The sequence below is a fragment of the Zootermopsis nevadensis genome, unplaced genomic scaffold (genome assembly GCF_977971745.1).
Source record: "Zootermopsis nevadensis isolate Lab colony 2312 unplaced genomic scaffold, Znev_1.0 Znev_ptg000002l, whole genome shotgun sequence".
Lineage (NCBI taxonomy): Eukaryota > Metazoa > Arthropoda > Insecta > Blattodea > Termopsidae > Zootermopsis > Zootermopsis nevadensis.
The window spans coordinates 13,134,997-13,157,221 of record NW_028259134.1 but is presented as its reverse complement, the minus strand read 5'-3'; the positions used below and the strand labels follow the sequence as shown (position 1 = coordinate 13,157,221).

The 22,225-nt window shown below is 39.1% G+C and overlaps 1 protein-coding gene and 1 long non-coding RNA gene across 2 annotated transcripts in view; one reads left to right on the top strand and one right to left on the bottom strand.

The window, feature by feature from the left end:
• LOC110832187 (uncharacterized) overlaps positions 1 to 22,225 on the bottom strand; it is a 240,552-nt gene that overhangs the window by 36,120 nt on the left and 182,207 nt on the right. The window lies entirely within an intron of this gene.
• Optix (optix) overlaps positions 1 to 22,225 on the top strand; it is a 107,699-nt gene that overhangs the window by 78,624 nt on the left and 6,850 nt on the right. The gene's annotated exons all lie outside the window — the stretch shown is intronic.

Here is a 22,225-nt window from a genome sequence, read left to right as displayed (position 1 = left end):
TGGAAGCTGCATACGCCATCAGATTAAAGCGTCACAATACGACACGTAATTAAAATACACGTTGCGAGTGGATACAAATTAATTTCCCGGCGTGCTCGTCACTGCTGAGTGCGCTTCCTGCTGGCTGGATGTTACACTATTTGCCTTTACTGACTGCAGCGCCGTATGGTGTTTGGATCTGTATTTAGCGGGACCTTAATCAGATTTGGTGTATGAATCTAATTCACGCTGTGTGTAATATTGAATAAAGAGGATGCCTTGTATCACGTAGTCACATTGTGCGTTTTTTATTCCGCCAATAACAAAATGTGTTGTAATATCAGAATATAAATTGTGTGTATGGATAGTAAAACGAAATATGAATAAGAATTTGATCAGAATTTTATAGTTTTAATAGGATGCGTAAACATAGAAAGAATATAAAAAAGCAGAATCTGAAACATCACAGAAAAAGCTTTCAAAGTTCGAAAAGTTATTTTTGGTATCGATGCGGTTTCAATTACGTTTCACAAATAATATCGCTTTGCGAGCAATGCTTTTTCTTCACTGTATCCAGGATGCATATAAACACGACAGTTTATTTTACGCGTACATCAGATTAACAAGTGAATTTTAAAAAGTCACGTGTTTTCGAAATTTATAAAACTGACGCCATGCTTTATTTCACATGTAAACGATGTATAACACCAAATCTACAAATGACATAACCTGATAGCTGATTTGTATTCAGAGATAATTTTGATAATACACAGCTGTAATTATAAGGCGTACAGATTAAGAATGCAAGAGGCAGTGGCTAAATTGCTACCCTGAGATATTTCTGTGGTAAGTGAATGTGGAGGTTAGGATTCTGAACAACGGACCTTCTGTGTGTAAAACAGAATGTCATGTTTTACAGAACCCAGAGGCGTTAAAGTATTAACAGATTAACATTACTCTATCAGTGTAAATAAAACAATGATCAATACGGTATTATTTGGACCCTAATTTATAAAAATATTCTGAAGAACCTACATGTGATGTACCGATAAATAGCAGGTCTAGATAAAGGCCCTGTTTTTTATGTTCTCAGTTACGAAGGAACATATGTACGAGAAAATCTCTTCCGTCATCATTATTTTTTAAAGCCCCGGAGTGTTTACAGAGGCTTCTGGGTATTACTAAAATGGAGTTACATTTCTTTAATTTAGGCATATATGCCGAACCCTGTTAAATGACACGTTAATCTTACAACGTGTAGCAGGACCACCCAACGAACTATAGTTTATCAAAATTTATAGCCGATTGGATGGTGGATGTGTTCATATGATCCTGACACTAACCCTTTCCTAAAGCAGACAAATCCAAAACACGACTTCATACACTATTATTAGAGTAAACAATGATTATTTGTATAAATAGCATTAAACATTTTATCTCTGTAATTGTGACGCTTTGCGTTTCATTTGCGGTACGGACTGAATACTTCGGTATTATCCGTCTTTTATAACTCAATACGGAACACCATACACCTAGATGAAACGTTTGCGCACTGATATCCCGCGTCACTCCTCCTACCCCTTGCATGTTGCGACGCCTGTATCCAGGCGACACCGCCATCGGGACAGCAGGAAAGCTATTTGTCATGCAGAAGTGGATTGATCCATTCCTGTGTGCAGCTTTACAGACTGTTCTCCCTATCGATGAGTCTTGAATGTTGCTTGAAGGAGAATCTACTGCGCTCCATTCCTTAAGGCAAGGCAAGCAAGCCCCGAATAACCCACTACTAAACTGTCACTGTATATATTTTAATGTTTTTGCCAAAATTAGACTAGAAGATTTATTTACATGTCAGAAGCTATGGACGTATGTTGTTTCTTTTGTAAAAGTTCAAAGTATGGACATGTTAACGTTATAATTTCTTTTGTAGAAAGTATTTCAAGCCTTATTTTCTACAAAATAAACCCATCATCACATATTTGCATATATCAAGCATACGAAACCAAATCTTCCGACGTCTTTGTATTTCAATGGCTCAAGAGTCTTAGTCGACATTTTACGAATCTGAAGGATTAGGCTGTGTAGATTTAATAATGTCACACAACCATATGAACGTGGCGTGCCAGAATTCAATCATCACTTACCGCAGAAAATTAATTTGTAGGAATTTCTTGTTCTTCTCATTCTGCTTGAGAGAACCAAATTAAAGTCGTGTATTTTCCGATTGACAATTGTCAAGTTGTTAGTGGTATTAATCGAACGTGTCTTAAATTAATCCAAACACACAACGCACCAACAAATACCGGCACAGAGAATTGTAACAGTAATAATCTCATGATGAGATTCTGGATTTTCATTACAAAAGGAAAGCATTTGGAAGTTCTTTGTCTTTTGGTAGAACAAGCCGGTGGCAGGAGATACGATTTAGACGGCGGCGAGGGGAACAAGGTAACCCATTAGTTGAGGCTCGTTCATCTTTGTCCAGCGGGTGGCAGGTTGGCGTCTCTATGCGAAGTGATGCTCTTCTGTTTTATGATGTCATGATTGTGATAACACAATCACTCTGCTAGTACTTGCGGTTGTTAAAGATAGGATATTGTAAACGTGCGTTCGAATTAAAGGAATCTACATGTTAACCAAGTTTGACAAATTAGACGGATGTTCCGTGCCATGGCACTCGAATCTTGTGCGGATCGCGGTATTATTTTTGTGACTCCAGGTGCAACAATATAACAAACAAAAATAACTTAATTTTCAAAATTAATTTGTGCTTCACAGAAAAATTACAATTTTCATTGCCGATAGATATGTTGCAAGATAAAATATTTTTCCATTAGTTCAGGCCTCAAATAAGTTCTTCTTCTTATGGTAATGTTTATTGCCATCCCACAATAATAAATAATAAATGGTCACATGACTTCTAATTATTATTATCAAACTAATTAATCAACTGCACAGGTTTTAATCACCCACATGCCTATGCAGGATTAATACAAGGATGATTCAACTATTCATGATACGATCAACAGATGATTAGGGTTTTATTACTGCCGCCATCTTGGGCACACTTCTTCATTAATTATTTGAAGTTGTGAGAAGTGAGAGTGCTACAGACTTATGTGGCCCACTGCACAGAACTTCATTGCTGTTGGATCTGTGGACGAAACGACGCACACCACGGCTACTTCAGGAAGTGGATAGGAGTATGTGCGAAGTTCCGTGGCCTGATTTGAGCTCAGCCAGGAACCTTTCTAATGACCTCGATAACCTGGGTTCGACTTTCGAAGGGACAAAGATTATTCTCTTCGCTGGTTTGTGCGTTCGACTCGAAGGCCCACACACCACAAGCTTATGGGGTGAGGGTGTGGAATGGATTCATCTGGCTCCGAATTGGACCAGTGATGGGGTCTGTGAACATGATAATGAAAATTCGGTTTCCATAAAAGCCAGGTAATTCTTGACTAGCTAGCTTCTTAAGGAGGACTACTTATAGAGTTAGACGGTACCTCACCATGACAGCTTTGGACTAAAGTAGAAGTCCCATAATTTATTCTTCTTCTAATTTCATTATAATATTTGTATTTGTTAATATTTAAAGATAATTACTTATATTTGGAATAATGCTCTAATTATTTATAACAAATAGATTAATTTTGTTTTGTTTAAATCTTCAGGCTTTCAGATAAGATACGCGAATATTTTGAATAAATGGTAGTTAGCATTTCCCTACTTTAATGCATCATTCCACACGACGGAAAATCAGAAATTGCGCGTTGTTAAATGGTCATTAGAGCCAATAAAGTGAATCTCTTGTAACCAGCCACACATTAATATTATAATGAAAGATATGATTTCCATGGCTAGAAGGAGAGATGGCCAACAGTTCCCGGACTACCTCAGAAGTCTCCCGCAATTTCCCTTTATCAGACGCCGTATCACGAAATACCGAATTTGTAGTCAGTGATGCATACGGTCCATCTACGTTGTAGACGACAAATTTTGTGAGCTTCGGTAGGGAATATCGTATCGCATTACCCCCTGTGAGGGCCAGCAACATGTTGGGAGTTTTTATGTGTTGGGTCTGGCTTGCGGGGTGGGGGGTGGGGGGGTAGAGGGAGGTCACAGCGTGGAGCCGTCTCATTGTTGTTTCAAGTATATAATAGACGAGTTGAACCGTGTACATTCAAATTTGGGGCAGTGATTTATACCGGCGAGGCGAACACTGATTTTCTCTGGCACTGGTTGGTATCACATTACCTTCTTTATTTGCAGCGCTCCAGGTGACGCCACCGTTCAACCCCATGCGAGATTGGATCGGAAATTTTTCGACTAGACGTACACAAGTTTACTAACTTCACGGAGCAGAGTTCTTTTGGAGACACTAATAGTCCCTGTACAATTCCAGAAATACACCGCTCTTTATTAAATCCGAAGGATCATTGCCATGAAGATGGCTGTCTCCTGGTTTGTAGTGCCGCGTATGCAACCCAGATGACAGACATCCTACGATCGTTGCTATGTTCACAAGAACATGTCAAGTTCTATTTCTGAAAGGTAAAAAGTTGTTAGACCTTTCAGACTTGAGGATCGCCCTTTGTTGTCTGTCGGTGACTGCTTATTCAGTATATTCGCACGGACCTTCCACATCCAGAGATGGTAACAAGAGATTCAAAGACAAACGTTTACTTGTAAGGGAACAATTTGATTATTTAGCAAAATTTTGGTTTGGGAAACTAGTTCACCTGACGTGGATGCATATGACGCATGACTTAGGTTACAGGACTATATTTTGCCACGGAAAATTAAGGTTAATTTTAATAAATACAGCATGGAAAATGTTAAAGGACAAAGCGGATTTATGAACCCGTCCAGATTGTAAAAAAATATAATTGTTTATACAAATAGTATTTTTCTAACATGACGGCGGGAACTGGCGAAAGGCACTACCGTTCTTAGAGGATCTACACCCTGCATTCTGATCAAACGCCTGTACTGACTAAAAGTTTATTACGTGTGGAATGTGACAGGAATAGTACATGGACAGGATATCAAGGGGAAATGGACGTGGTCTATTGAAAAATATTCGACAGCGGAAGAACTTTAAAAATCGATGTATTTATTTCAAGCAGACATAGATTGAATGAAAGTTCAGATGGCTCAACCTTTTCAACACGAACGTCACCTGAATGATATTTGAAAACAGTTCGTACCTCAAAGAAAACACAACGCGTTTCAATGAGAAAGTTCTTTTGGCAAATGTCGTTCAGGGAAATAATCTACTACTTTCTGAGAATAATATGAAACGCACAATATCAGCAAAATGAAATTATTGAAAGTTACAGCAGGTGGCACATATATAGTTATCGCCGTGCTTTGAAGGGACAGGGCACTTTAGCCACAAATTGCTGCTTGAGACAGCAGGTCGGTAATATGCTGCCTTTAATCACGACCAACTTCAGGAGTTAAATTACACGCGGCTTCAGTTTCAGTTGTCGCTCCTGAGGTTTCATTGCATCTGCCGTTTAAATAACGGCAGCAGAAGGCGAGTAGTATTTTGTCATAAAGACCTCCAACAAAGTTACTGCAGCCAGTGAAGCAAGAGCACCGTCCTTTCGAGTGCCAAAGCGATGTTAAAAATGGTTTATTAAATTGAAAGCTATTACAGGATCCATACACGACCAGTTTTGCTAGCGGTCGCCATGTCTGTTTTCGTAGCATAGGTGTAAGCTAATACTTTCTCTCTCAGGATATTCTCCTAAGGATTTACCCAACTCACCTAAACTGCAAAGTGTAATATGTGCACAGATGCTAACCCAAGGTCTAATCCTGCCTCAAACTGGAGGTTGGTGACTGGAAGAATGTTACAAAAATACCACTAATGTCTGCAGAGGTGTTGTCTCTCCATTCTTAGACACGAACATTAAATTAAAACAGAGCGTCGTGAATGAAATATAAAAGACGTTATTCCCCATGTACGAGGTGCGATCGGAAAGTTTCAAGACTGCGCCTATAAAAACCCGTACACTTATCTCAGGTATTAAATTCATCCATCACCCTCGAAGTAGTTCCCCTGGGAGTGAACACAACGATCCCAGCGCCGCTGCCAAGCCTGGAAGCATCCCTGGAAATCTTTCTTTGTCAGCCTGTCAAGCACCATCTGCGATTCTGCCTGAATCTCTTCTGTCGTCTCAAATCTCCTTCCCTTTAGCTGAATTTTCATCTTTGGGAAGAGGAAGAAGTCACACGGCGAATAAGGAGGATGCGGGATGACGGCCATGGTGTTTGAGGCCAAAAACTGCCGAACTTTGAGGGCGGTGTGCGCTGGCGCGTTGTCATGATACGTCGCATGTGGAGTTCTTCCTTTAGAATCAGCTGACAGGTCCCATAGCCTATCCCAACAATGTCGCACAAGTCGTTGATGGTACGACGTCGATCTTCGTAAATGGCCTGCCGAATCTTCGTAACATTTTCGGGCGTTGTGCTCGAAGATGGTCGTCCAGAACGCTCGTCATCATCGACAGAGGTTCGGCCATTTTTAAAACGTGAATGCCACACAAAAGTTTGTGAACGACCCATTTCGGACTCTCCAAATGCTTGCTTTAGCATTTCATAGGTTTCCGTAGCCGTTTTGGCGAGTCTTTAGCAAAATTTGATGCACAAGCCATTCCGAAATCGCAGGAGGGTCGGTGTAATGCACTACCAAAACGCCCGTAACTAAGAAACAAATGCTAATTCGATGATGCCGGCTCGCACACTGATTTATTATGAATGTAGGCCGCACCCCCTAGCGGCAGAAGCTCGTACTACATCCGGTTCGCCCGCTATTGACATAGTCTTGAAATTTTCCGATCGCACCTCCTACGTCATTTTATGAGGAAGTTTCTAAAATGCTATTTACAGGCTTGGATTAAACTTCCCGCCGTGGAGTTTTTACGAGGAATTAAATGTTACATTTTAAGGACATAATAATACTTAAGGTGATCCTCGTCAACATAAAAATTAACAGCTTTTATTTTTCTATTGGGCCTGCCAATACATCTAATCGATGATGATAAACATGATTATGGTTGATGATTGTGATGTAGTCAGCATGTATATCATTTGATGTCAATAAATGTATCGTACATAAGTTGTTAAAATAAAAGCCAATTTCTGATTCGTCTACAGCCATGAGTATTGGTTCGGGACCGGCCCAACTATATATGAACGTGTTGAAAAAAGCCTGCAGTCGAACTATTGTATTGCATTGTATTGTTACTAAGCTATTTTAACACCAGTTAGCTTTGACCTGTAATTTTTCAATTCTGTCAAAATAACACACGGCCTGAAAGTTTTAACCAAACACAAAACACTTTTTTTTCTTTTTTCTGTGCTGTGCAAGGGACTAGTTTACAATGCTTAATAGCTGTCTGCCTATTAATGTCATTCCCTCCAGAAGTAGTTAGTCAATACATAAACCTCTCTGCCCCTCCTCCCAAGCTGTCATCGTTTGCTTTAAATAGACTGAACTCACACAAACACTACACAGACTGCCGACAGTTAGTTTTGCCCTCGTGGTAGCAGGGATGATGGCGAGGGGGTTACCTACCAGATTTGCTTCTGTCATGTGGGGTAGAATTCATCTCAGCTGTCAAATGTCTCTATCTGTGCCACTTTCCTCATCCCATATTTCTGAGCCCGTTTTCCTGGACAATTCTTTCAAGTTTTCGAGGGAAGCTTTTCTACAGCAAATCTCTGTCCTTAGGTCCATAATACCAATCGACTCACCTGCTTAACCGTGTTGCCACGTTTCGGTGTTTTCGTATTGGATATTGTTTTCCCACTTTATACTTGGAGGCTAGACTCTAAAAAATCCGGAATCGTAGTCTGATCCATCAACTTAAGCACTGATTAGTATTAAATGTAGTTCAGAATAAAATGATGGGGAGAATATTTTTACCGAAGAAATAACAGAATAAGAAACGTAATGAATAGCTTAATAATTCGCAATCTTCATTGAACATTATTAAGGCGATAACGACCAGGAAAATGAGATTAGTAGAACATGCAGCATGCATGGGAAAAATGAGAAATTAATACTTTTAAGAGAAGAGAGTTCAGTGGGGAGATGGAAAGACAATATTAAGATGGATCATGAAGTAACAGGATGTGACAGTGTGTTAAACTGGGTTCATCTGACTGATAATGGGGGTTCTGTTTTGGGCTACAAAATCATACTAATAAATCTTCTAATCTCATAAAGGCGGGAACGTTCTTTCGAGCCGAATAATTATTAACTTTATTGCATGAAAACTATAGAATCAGTTAGAACGTTGGGTATTTTGACAAAACAATTTGATACAGCAATACAAATTGCGTTCAGGAAGAAACTAAGCCAGGAATGTAATGAAGACCGCTTCAAACCCAGCAACCGTATGTTTTAAAAACAGATTGAATTTGTAATTTCAGAAAGCTAAAGCTTTGTAAGTTGTTTAACAGCAAACGACATTTTTGTAGTAATTAAGTCTGTGAGCTTTAGGGGATATTTAGAATGAACAGGATTAAAATAAGTTTTGCGAAATATTTTAGTGCCATACCAGTTATTCTACGTGCATCAAATAAATATTTTGATGTTTAATGAAATACAAAATCTATAAAAATTGGAATGTCTGATGCGTATTCATTTGGGAAGGTTGATGTTATGACCAACATGCAGAATGAGCGGTAAACTGACAAGAAGTTCTCATTGTTTTGTGAGATTTGTTGTTTATTCGGCGGCGAGGTATGAAGACTGCTGTAACTTATCGCTCTGATGATGGAAGGAGCAAGCACCTCTGAAATGTCCGTAAAGTTTTACCACGCTACACGGCGCAACAACCCAGGAGATAGCCATATTCATTTTCATTATTTAGATGTCATGATTTAGGAAAAGTTGACAATGTTAATATGAGTAAATTTTCGACCTGTCTAGTCGCCTTCTCTTTTAAGATACTGAAAATAAGTAACAGAGAATTCTATTGAACTTCTTAAAAGCAGTAAATTATATAGCCAATAAGAGGCTCAGTGTGGCAACATTCGTGACCAATGAAAAGCAACCCTCTGTCTACCGGAAGTGAAGACGTCTAACACGATGGCGCCACTGACACACTAGATGGATCCCAAATAAAATAAAGATGATTCTCGTTTGTTCTTCTCAAGTAGTTTTTGGGGTCCGCCGGCCGCCACGGGGGCGCCTAGTTGTTGCGGGAATAGGTGGGAGGGTTAGTTTAAGAAGGGTGGTTAAGTGTAAGGGTGGGTTTTGATGCCATCCATACTTCAACTTCAGCTCATCTCCCCCTCCCCTTCCCCGAGCTTTCTTAGTTTTACCACAAGGAAAAAAGGGAAAGCGATGAAGTCAAAAAGTATCGGATCCTGGATTGTCAGGACTCATGTAATGTGTGCTTTAGCTCTCTGCTCTTTTTGTGTTGTGATGTTTGTTTCTCGGGGAGTGGAGTGGTTGTCTGCTCACCGAGATGAACGGAGGGAGGCTCGTGGGAACCGTTTCGCCTACGAACACTGTTCGCTTCTCATAGCCATGAGCTAGACGCTGACGGGACCTCCGGAAAAGTTCGCTTGCATGTTCAACGAAAGCACATACTGTGTTTGTCCTGGATGTCCTACCGTAGCCGTAGGTTAACGAATTAATCGATGCCGAGATCTTAGGTTTTGACGGAAGCAGGTACAAAGATGGCTGTCTTCGGAGATGTTGCGAAATGCAGCCTGGTAGAAATTCCATCGCTGTTATGACTGAGACAGCAAAAACATTTGAAACGTCGGTAAACGTCAACCAACACGACGAAACATCCCAGAGAACATTCAACTTCAGATTAATTAATGTTTGAACAATCAAGCAAATTTATACAGCAGTCTCTTTCTTCGGAAGTAATGAGACTGAAGAGATTCTGTTAAGAAAGCTTGGAGCTTTACCTCGATTCCCCAGAAGGACTTCATGTTGCAATGATTAAGCACTGAAACGACTTCCCCACCCAAAGCAAGAAGAGAACCTGGAATACCACGCCAAAGATGGATTTCATAGAAGCCGGAACAGGCCATCAGCCTAATTCGTGAATTGGAGAAGAAGAAGAAGAAGAAGACTACTTCCCCTTGTCTTTACATTCAGATACAAAACACACAGCAATCATTTGGTATATATTAGTGGACATTGTTCAATTTTTGTTACGAGTTCTTTACGCAAAGGACATGAAATAAACACACAATGGGGAGATCGTGCTTCTTTCGGTTCCAAGTAGTTATCTAGACACGCAATGCCGACATGTTGTGGTCTACCGTACAAGTTGTCAGGTGAGTTTTATTTCATACCCCGCTAGCATGTCTTGAGTCAATACGAGTACTAAATCTTACAACCTCTTGCAGTACGTGTGTGTTACTATGGAGTCTCTGCCTCCTACATGTCTGCGTAGAAGTGTAAAGACGCGCCACGACATGGATGAGACACCCTAAAAACTATCCTATATGAAAGCTACGGGAAACTTTTTGATTGTGGTCCTCAGTAATTTTCAGCTTCGGAGGAGCCCACGAAAGTACATGGTAAGATGCCTCGCTTAATAACTTGTTCTTCTGACCTGGATTTAATGTTTCATATGAGTAAAACAGACGTTTTTCGAATCTTTCAGCAGTTCAAGCCAACTTCCTGTGTCTATTTATTATTAGAAATTTGTACATTGCAATGGAAACCTATGAACAGAAGACACAGGCGTGTCATAATATAGCGGAAGATGTCTTCCAATGGAGTAGGTCGATACATTTCTTTCATGCACATTCTTTGTAATGACGAAATTTCTGGACATCATCCGAAGTCCCGAATTTAATTAAAAAGCGATGTTTCGGAGACTAGAATCTGGATCGCCGTGTTAATGAACCTCCACCCGAAGTTCCGTAAGAATCTCACATAATATTCAATGTAATGGGCCACACCAAGTGTCTCCATAAATTTACCGATGTACTGGCGACCCCGTTGGACGACCGTAATCCGAAATGTGGTGAGGAACAGATGGCTGGGGTGGAAAGTGTGTCAGGGTCGCCTCGTAGATTTAGCACAGCCGTCTTTATACGAAGGAATAATTGAAATATATGTCCATATAACAAACGGGCCACGACCCTACACACCTCTGTCAATTAGCTAAATGCTCAGAAACTTGACCTTAACATTCATTTTCCAGTTTTTGTATGGATAATCTAGGTTGCGAATTTGTGTTCTTTTGCTCAGATGCCGAGTTTAATATACAAACGATCTCTCAGGAAAACTAAGTTGAAGAACGTTCACTTTATTTAGTATTTTATGTTACTAATATCAAGTTCGTAAAGCATATACATAAGCCTAATATTTTATGTTATTTCATTTCAGCATTTTAATTTTTTTCAGATTTCAAAAGACACGTTTATTATTTATATAGGTTTAATAATAAATTAATCAGTATACTTGGTAGCGAAATATATCTAGAAATCGTTTTATTAATTTATTTTCATGAAAAATTTAGCCACTTGATTAAAAAGTAATTACGTGGACAGACACGTGTTACTGCAAATTATTTTCCTTGTCAAATGATGAACTTGTGTCACAATAATACGCAGGCCGAATGATGGTACTATAAACATGTCAAATAAGTATAATAGACACAGACACATGCCACATATTATAGGTTTTAGGCCTATAGCATTTCATATTACGTAAAAATATTTACGAGGTAAAAAATTATTACGAACGACCTAAATCTCTGATGACGAATCAATTTCGAAATAAAATACAAGATAGAATGAAGTACGGTTGATGAAACGAGAACAAATGAAAGTAGAATTGTTATTTTTGAAACCTTCCATCAAACCGTGTTTTCACAAACAGAATGCCGTGTTTACAAACAACGCTGATACGACGCCAGCCATCCAGCAATATGGTGGACATAAACAGAGCAGTAATTTGTTTCTGTCATGGCAATGTACATATTATGAGGAGATCAATTTGTGTACAGCAAGAAAATAAATAGAGTGACACTTCCCGACGTAGCGCATTGTGTTGCACTCTGATTGGTTCACGAGAGGATGTCGGCCATTTTACATTCACGGCAAAGTATTTCCCTCCGCAGCCCCCTTGACTTCATAAACCATGTAGTTCCAATAACCAATTTAGAAAGCATTTTGTTCTCTTGCCGTATCCTGTCATTGCGAGCGACTGCCCGAACAGGCGTTCTGTTTTGTTACAAGATGACAGACGTTCTAGGCTCAGACAATTATACTGAAACGCTGTTATTTACGTAAACTTCTGTAACAGAACAAACTTGGTACAGTGCAGTGTCCGGACATTATACATACCGACTTCTTCAGGTTCTTACGTCATATCTTGTTTTGGGGAATTGATTCCTTTGCTTTTTAGCGTCACTGTATTACGGGAGAGACAGAAAAATGTAGCTTCTGATGAGACGGAAAATTATGTCATATTTTGGAAAGAGAATGTCTTTTACTTATTTCAAGGTACTATTACAAAATTCACCGGAGAAATCGATAAAGATTATGAGATCCAGCCGAAATTCGAACCTGGTGGGTCTCAGATACAAGTGTAAAGCGTTAATGGTGCATTAACTTGCTTGATTTTAAGAACGGAGTTTTATCTTTGTAAAACATTCGAGGTTTTGACACCTGTAAATATTATAATTGTGAAGATTTCTGTCTTCTGGGTTGTTGCGCTGTGTAGTCTGGTCGATGTTTACCAACGTTTCAGAGGTCATACTGCATCCGTCCGAAACGTTGGTAAACATCTACCCTGCTACATAGCGCAACAACCCAGAAGACAGAAATCTTCATACTCTGATGACGGAGGCAGTATGACCTCTGAAACATTGGTTAACATCGACCAGACTACACAGCGCAACAACCCAGAAGACAGAAATCTTCATACCCTGATGATGGAGGCAGTATGACCTCTGAAACGTTGGTTAACATCGACCAGACTACACAGCGCAACAACCCAGAAGACAGAAATCTTCATACTCTGATGACGGAGGCAGTATGACCTCTGAAACGTTGGTTAACATCGACCAGACTACACAGCGCAACAACACAGAAGACAGAAATCTTCATACTCTGATGACGGAGGCAGTATGACCTCTGAAACGTTGGTTAACATCAACCAGACTACACATCGTAACAACCCAGAAGACAGAAATCTTCATACTCACCGCTGTGAAAACCTCAAATCATAGTATATTATAATTGTGGTTTTCTGGGTCGGGACATTTTAATGTTGCAGACTCTGATAATTGGGGAGAAGGATTTGTCCAGTATATAGGTAAGAACCTGTAAGACTACAGGGTGTCACAATGCAGACGGCCACATTAAAAAAATTACTCAGTATCTTTCCCTCAACGTATGGATATTTCAAACAGTTTCCTGTTACCTTACTGCCTCTATATCCACACTTAACCCTACGTGTCAGCACGTGTAACAACCGCCACCATTGAGAAGGCTACGTACAGTGTCGATAAATTATATTTTTAAAGACTTTAATGAAATAGGATGAGACTGGTTCGACATGTAGCATGCATGAAGTAGATGAGAAAAGGGTACTCTCTTTCAGTTGGGAAGCCCAACAAGTAGAGACACTTCTGCAGACATAGGCGTGAACGAGAAGCGGATTAAAAATGGTTCTTCGGGAGAAAGGTTGAGAAGTTTTGAACTGGATTGATCTGCTCCGGATTAATTCAGTAAGTAGTTCTGTAATTTCTGGCTTAAAAACCTAATTTTTACTAGAGTAAAACGGCTAGAGGGTGAAGCTGATCACTCACCAACAGTTTTGCAGAGGTTAGGAATGCTATATAGACCTGCCTGCAGGGACAACTGGAATTTCACTACTTATTATTTGAAAGTAAACTGAGATTTTGTCACAGTCATTTGAAAGTGAACTAACTCTCTTAAGCACAATCAACGTTCTTCTTCGGAAGACCTTACACAGGTCCCGCATTTGCAGCGGAAGCTGTGACGATCGCAGTGGTAAGTTTTCTCCACAGTGTTCCATGCCTCCTCGTGTGAATTGATACCGATAGCACATGGCCTGCTATTAGACCAGCAGCATATCAGTTTTGCGATCAATGACAAACTTCACATTATTATAAGGCTCTGTCCCCGCCTTCGTGTGTGCGTTTTGTTATGAGAGAATGATCCAGTCCCCAGCTCTTTTATGTCGCTCGTCTGATGTACTAGAAAGCCCTCACATTCTCGGTGTACGTTACACACGCATTGTTCATGCGAGTTTTCAATATAAGCTTCTTGTCCGGAACCGTTCCGACAGGCTGTACAAATCTTAGTTCACGTCAGTTAAGCCTTTGGAGTTTAAATTCCGGCAGAGGTAGGAATTTTATTTTCGACCATCACGCCTAGACCAATTTTGGATCTTTACCTGTGTACAGTGGCCGGAGAATTAAGTTAATCCACCACCCAGGTTAAAAAGGTGTGAAGCGTTACCTCCATGTTTTCTAGAGGCGTTCTTAGTTTAGATCTCAATTAAATATATTTTATGAACAGGAAGGAACGTGGCATATTTTATCCAGACACTTGCTTGGAGAGGACGCTATATGGTATAATCTCTAGATGTAGGCTTAAATGCAGAGAAAATTAAATACGAGGCACGGCCAAGTCTTGTCACTAGAACGCAGGATAAAACATCATAGCACAAACATAGCTAATAAATGCTTGCAAATATGACAAAGTTAAAATAGTCTATTTGAGAACGATAGTAACACACGACATAAAATTGCGTTCAGAAGAATTTAAGAGCACAATGTGCTTCGCAGACTGATTGCGACCATGAAGCGCGAAATATTTTATGACAATTGAACCCTGTGGATGGCAATAGAATGTTTCTCCGAAACGTAGGTATTTACATACAAGCCCAGAAGGTGTTACAACGCAGAACATCAACGTCGACATCAGAATATTTTGTCTGCAATCCGTCTTTATCCTATGGGTCTGAAAATTTTTCTCATATAAAGGGAATAATATAGACTTTAGGTGCTTAAGAACAGGATGCTAGGGAGAATATTTGTGGTTAAAAGTGTTTTAATGTCAAGAGACTAGAGTATATTGCATAATTAGGAGTTTCGTACTTTACTCTTCACCAAACATTATTACGACGATCAAGTCAAGGAGTATGAGACTAATGGGACATGTAACATTAATACAAGGACGAGAATGCATGCAGGGTGCTTTCGGATTACCTGAAGAAAAGAGGCTACTTGAAAGACTCGGGCTTAGAAGGAAGGATAATATTAAAGTGAATGTTAAGGAAAAGGATGGACTTGTGTGGACTGAAGTCTTATTGCTCAGGATTCATACCGGCGGCGGACTCTTGTAAACATTGTATACCTCATAAAGAGGAAATTTATTAGGTGAACAACTTTTAGATGATGAAGGTTTATGCTCCGAGTAGTTAGTTATTTGCTAGGAGAGACTGGCAAAACCCACGAAGAGTCGGGAGAGCCCTTTTGTGATTAAAATTCCAACCGCTTACCCCGTCTACCGTGGTAAAGAAATTTTATGCAATTAATATAACCTACTTATAATTTGCAGATTATCAGGAAGTTATGTAATAACTCGTTAATGGTACCAGTATAAAATTGTTTGATCTTTTCCGTCTCTTTCTTGGAATTTATCATCGTGGTGCTCATGGGGCTTTTGCTGAAGAGGGACTTAGTTGACTAAAATTCAAGTATTTTATTAATTCGACAAACGCTGATGTTGATATAACAAATTATTTTTGTCGCAAACGCTCTTATTTATATAAAGCGACAGACCGTGTACACACTAAACTTTAAATGGGGGCAAATTTTTTTATGCACCCCTTCGGATCTTCGAGGTCTCGCTTCTTATATGTCGACCCTGTCACCCATACTCTTTTAGTGCCTTCAATGCAGTGCCATCTAATACCTGTGGAGTGAAATACAATTATAAAGCGAAAATCGTCAAATTCAGGCTTATTGGTGAACAGGGGATCGTTCTTTCAAATACTTCGGCGGCGATCTACAGAAGTGTGAGATGTAATTATGTGTGACCAAAAAACAAGGAATCCGTGTGAAAAATAATAATAGATTACTTCAAACTGGTTCAAGAAATCAAACACGAAACATACATGCTCACAGCCTCGCGCAGTTTGTAAATTGTCTGAATTGTTTGTAGTTTAAGACAGTTGCGTAGGGACAGCAGCGGGAAGAGAATGTTTTTCTGACAAGCCCAATGTACATTTAATGTCGAACATTACCACCCAACTTCCCGTTCTTAGTTAGGCCCACTTGTTACTCTGATACACGAAGTTTGCTTGAATTTTTCTCAGTTAAATTTGTAATATTTTATTTATTTCCGTGATACTAGAAGTGCATTGAGTCGCATGATTTTTCTATAGCTGTTTAACCTAGTAGCTTCGAATCTTTTACCAACTACCAATCTTGAATTCTTGTATGTCTCGGGACTCGTGATTTCACTAGCTCTAGTTTCGAAAAAAAAAGGCTATATTTGAATGACTGTGAAAGCCAGTTATTGGCAGCGCTTCCTACAGATGGCGCTAATCACGCACAACACAAATTACAGCTCTGAACAGCATCCATCCCGAATCAAATCACATTTCCAGCTTGGAAGTAATCACGTTAACTCTCCAACTGATGTAACGATCGGTTAAAATGAAAATGCCGTTCGTGTTTTGTTTCGTTATTAGTCTCTTCGCATCTGGTTACATTTTCAGTTCTACCTTTTGTTTCTCTCCATTTAGTGTCTTATTTTTTAAAATTCCTTCTGCTTTGACACTTCAAAATTTTTGTTTTCTTGTCTCAATATTTCGTTTTGATCACTTCCTTTTAAAAATGTTCCATTACTTGATTTTGTCTTAGCGTGTTTTTAGTTTCGATTCCATTGTCCTTTCACTAATTTCACTACACCTACTATATATCAAATCTAAAACTTCTTGACGATGGTGAAGAGTCAATTGAATAAAAATTTACTTGGATATTATCCATCGTCTAGTAATAAAACGTAAAAAACGTAAAACGACGTTTCGGAGATGAGGCTCTATCTCCGTCTTCAGGTTCCTACTCAGTTGGGCCCACTAGATAAAGCTAATCCCTATCTCCGGACCTACTATAGTTTCATAATTTAAATAACCTTAAAAATAATCATTTCGTAACGTCTTCTCCATCTATGCTTTTAAATCAATTCCACTTTCATTTCCTACTATATTATCCTTTATTTATGTTTCAACATTTTATGCACATTTTGTCTTTAGCCATAATACTTGTTCATATACTTGTTCAATTTTATCAGTCTAATAATAAGCCATAATTTTATTTCCTTTGAATATTTGCTGATCTTCTTTTCTTAAAAGTATTTTTAAGATTACTTTTCAATACTCTTATACCTTCAAAAGTTTAAAGTACAAAACACGTCTTATACCAACTTCACACTGAGTACCTCAGAAATTAAATTAGATTTAGAGACTATATATTAAAACCAAACCAGAACAACCATATATGTGTGGGTGGAATATAAAAGAATGTTATGTCAACAAATGGAGAAATATAAGACAAAATATAGGGCATAAAATGCAAGACGCTCTAACACAGCAAGAGAATTCGTACTGACACTACCTAGAGACAGAGGACATGAAACAGAACTAGCATTTGAAATTTCAGTTTAACCTTACATTGCAGTTACAGATGTAAGACTATGAATAGAAAGACGGAAGTACAGAACTCACGCTATCGAGTGCGTAAAAAACGCCTAACTGAATGTTCCATGTATACACACTGAGACATTCAGCCAGAGGGACGTCGAATGCAATAAAGGGCGTTTCAAGGAAATGGCAGATAAACCTAATAAATCTATGAGTTCAGATGACACGAAGTTACGAGAGTAAAATTTCATGCTGTCATGCTTGAGTTCATTTAGTAACGATAAAAAAATGTTGGTTTAGTTTGGACAGCCCTAACATTGTGTGTAGGGGACTGCGCTTGCCTGGAAATTACTAATTACTGTTACTTATGCTGCTACCAAGCCGTTAACTAATCTAAATGAAATCTCCATGCATGTTGGATTCGTTGGACAATAACTGAGACTGATCGATGGGGTTTTATTGATGAACAGAATTGATATTGTAATGTGATATATTTGCCTACGGTCCTCGTTTGTGTTTTAGAACAGCTGTCTGCATATTATACCACACAACAAAGCAGATCTACGAGGGTCGCTCATTAAGTAATGCCCCACATTTTTTTCCTTAGAATATATTTATTCAAGATGGCTGAAATTTAGTGACAATATAAATCAATGTTTCCCTTACACATACTATTTTTCCACATAGTCCCCATCAACTTGTACGGCTTTACGCCATCGTGGAACAAGTGCATGCATGCCTTGCCGGTACCAGCTCTTGTCCTGTGCACGTAGCCATGTCCTCACTGCTTGAATCACGCTCTCGTCATCTTCAAATCTTGTTCCGCGGATAGCATCTTTGAGTGGCCCAAAGAGATGAAAGTCGGAGGGTGGATGGGGCAGCACCGTCCAACCCAATTTGGTGATTTCTTCCCGGGTTCTCGGACTTGTGTGAGGGCGTGCATTGTCGTGCAGGAGCAAAATTTCTGCTGGATGCTTGTGAGGCCGAGCTCGTCGAAAACGCTTCTTGAGGGTTTCAGGGTCCCGATGTACGCGTCTCGCACCTCTTGGCATTACATCCACAAGAATGAACCCATCACTGTCCCAAAAGACAGTCATCATGACTTTTCCGGCGGAGGGAGTTGTCTTGAATTTCTTCTTTCTCGGTGATTGAGGGTGATGCCACTCCATTGACTGCCTTTTTGTCTCCGGCTCAAAGTGGTGTATCCAGGTTTCGTCACCTGTAATGATCCCTCAGCATCAAAACGCTTCCAACAATTCAGAAGAAATTGTTTTCCTTTGAATCCTGTGGTCTGCTGTGAGACTTCGTGGAACCCATCTTGCGCACACCTTCGAATATGCGAGAGCCCGGATAATTGCAATTACACTTCCATTGCTGACTGAAAGCTGTTGGGCCAATTGTCGAGTTGTGACGCGCCGATCCTCACGAATAATGGCATCCGCGCGGTTCAACATGTCTGGAGTGGTGGCTGTGGCAGGACGCCCAGAGCGCGGCAGATCACTGAGCTCGGTTTCTTCACTTCCTGAAGCTTTAACTCTCTTAGCCCAGCGACCAACGGTGCTCCTATCGACTGCACAGCTTCCATACACAGCACACAAACGTTTATGAATGTTCACCACAGTTTCTTTTTCAGCAAAAAAGAATTCAATTACAGCTCGTTGCTTGTAACGAGAGTCGTTCACAGACGCCATTTTAACAGTTCACTACAGCTCCGCCATTGGTTGGAATCATTTGAAACTCCGTACACGAACGCGAGAAACATCAAATCTCAAGCATGTAAAAGTACACTTTTCTATCTTCATTATTGGCTGAGAAAAAAAATGTGGGGCATTATTTAATGAGCGACCCTCGTACTTTACAGGAAGGTGTTCAGGTTCTATTTCACAATTAAAATCAGCTGTGAAAACCTTAAATCGCACTTTAACGTCTGTTGTAAAAATGTGCTTCGTTTTTCTCTTTATGCATCTAAGGTTAAGTGATTGGAACTGCTATTTCTAATTTGGATGTATTTAGTTTGAATCTTAACATAAAATGCTGGTATGGCTTGTTAAAATATACCACGACATCACCTCTTTCCACATCTTTTCCAATTCAGAATAATCCCTGTCACAAGCTATAAACACTATAATCAATACAATTGAAAGACTTTGTTAAGGAAAGAAAAAAATCCTCCCTCCTTTTATGTATCTGACGTCAAAATATTTTCATTTGCACTTTGTTTTCAGTAACATCAGTATACGTTTTGCTTAATTTAATTTAACACGTAGTCTGCTAAAATTTTACAGCTGTGTTCATTCAGGATATTACACAGTTCAACTTCTGATTTTGGTATATTACATTCACTGATGAATTTGTTGTACACAGAGTAATTTTATATGCATAAGTTATATGTGTATTATAAATACGTTCGTGTAACTTAAACGCGCCAGCATTCGTGTGTTTATACATGTTCTAAACACTACAGAATTTCCTCTCTACATTAGGACAAGTACTTGAGTAAAGGAGGGCTTTGGTTGAAGACCGGTTCAACTGACTCAACGCCCAAGAGTTACAATACGTAAACAGTGTAGGAAAACTTATCAAGGACGCAAACAATTTTTGTTATCTGCTAGTAGACCTATGTACTTAATACACTGTTCGTCTGTTACGTTATATGTTGTACGCATTTAAAGTTATAAATATGCAATTTTTGTTCCATTTAGCTCTTTTTTTAATAGGCTTATAAATACGAAAATTGAAAGCATTCCGGACAAATATCAAGTTTTATGTCGATAGTCTTTGACAGTAAATAGTCATTTGTCATCCCTTAAAAGTCCAATAGTAATTATATGTCCCAAGTGCTTCAGCAGTCAAAGTATATTTTATATTTATTGGTTTTTTATGGTTCTCGTTGTAAAAAGGATTATTTCGTTAAACAGCATTAAGCAGTTGGTCTTTGTAGTGATGAAGCGATGTATTCTCTTTGCGGTAGGAACTGAATTCCTTTTAGTATTTAGAGCTTCGGCTTCAAAGTGTGTTCAAGATGGCAGTTCTCTAAAATAGTAATCGACTTAGGAAATCTACATAAAACCGAAATTATATTAGTCCATACTGAGCTTAGGTTGTGAGAGAATCGTTGTGTGTGGTTTGTACTCAGTTTCACCGCCTGTTCACACACACTCTATATTTGTTCCCTTCTTGCAGCGAAAATTTCAATTATTTTATTTCCAACTGTTGGAAGACGTCTTCGAGACACAGAGGCGTGTCTGCTGGCACAAGTGTTTGTTTGAACAACCTGTTCTCAGAGGTGGAGAAGGAACAGTCCTACATGATGACATCGACAAATTGCATTACCTTCCATTTTCAGTGCCTGATTAGTGGCCTACAAACAACTCGGTATACAACGAAGAAGAGCAGCTTGGAATGCTATCTGGATATGTTTGTAACTTCATGTGCAAAGCATTAAGAGCTACGAAATAAAGACCAGCTTATTTAAATTATGAAGGTTTCAAACGATGAAGGGTTATATGTAAAATTATTCTTGTTTAACTTCATCCATCATCTAAATTATAAAATAATAACAAAAAACTACAATGCTTTTGAAGCTGAATTCTGCTTCCGTCTTCAGGTAAAAAGACTTAAAAGATGACAGAAAGCTTAACCATTGATCACCCTTTTCGAGCTACCCTAGTGCGGGTTTGATGCTAGTTCAACCAGGAGGCTCAATACATGGGAGTTTTGTCCTCTTTTCCCAGATTACAGAAGCAGAATCTAGCTTCCAAAGCACTGTAATTTTTTATTATTACTTATTATTATATAATTTAGACGATGACAAATTTCAAAATAACGGGTATTACAATATATTTAAGTTAAGCATAAAGGCCTGTGTTAAATATATTATTTAATTATTTAACAGAATTCCACTTTTTATTAAATTACATATATTTTCACACAGTGTTTCATGACATTTAAGCTATATATTCAAATCGGCAAGGAATTCTGTAAACAATGGTATCATAATTTCTTCGTCTATTTCTTTGGTCATTATGTCAATAATGTTACTTTCAAAATACAGTTCTCTGTTTCCATGAAAGTGTCTTACATTCCTCCTTCAATTTTCGAAGTTTGCGACGGATGTGATTATTAATTGCATATGACAGCCTGGAAATGACAGTCTCATAGGATGTCGCGCTGTGTTGTCAAGCAGAAAATGACCCGACGTTTCAGAGGTGCTTACTCCCTTTATCATCAGCCGACTAGTGAGTCTCCTTGCTTGGCTTTCTTGATTAGAAGAGCTTCAAATCAAAAAAACTTAGAATAACCTCCCTGTTAAGACTTATTAGGTGAAATTTCAAGTTTTCCGCGGCGAGTGTGAAGATGACGCTCTTCTGGGATGTTGCGCCGTGTAGGATCGAAGAAATCGACCGACGTTTCAGCTTTCAGAGGTGACCACTGCCTTCATTATAAGTGCGATTACTCGCCGTCGTGAGAAACTAAAATTTCATCTGTTAGCCCGTCTGTGGAAATTAAAGTAGGGCATCGTAATTTCTTGCTAGAGTTTCATCTGTCGAATACAAGTGGTTT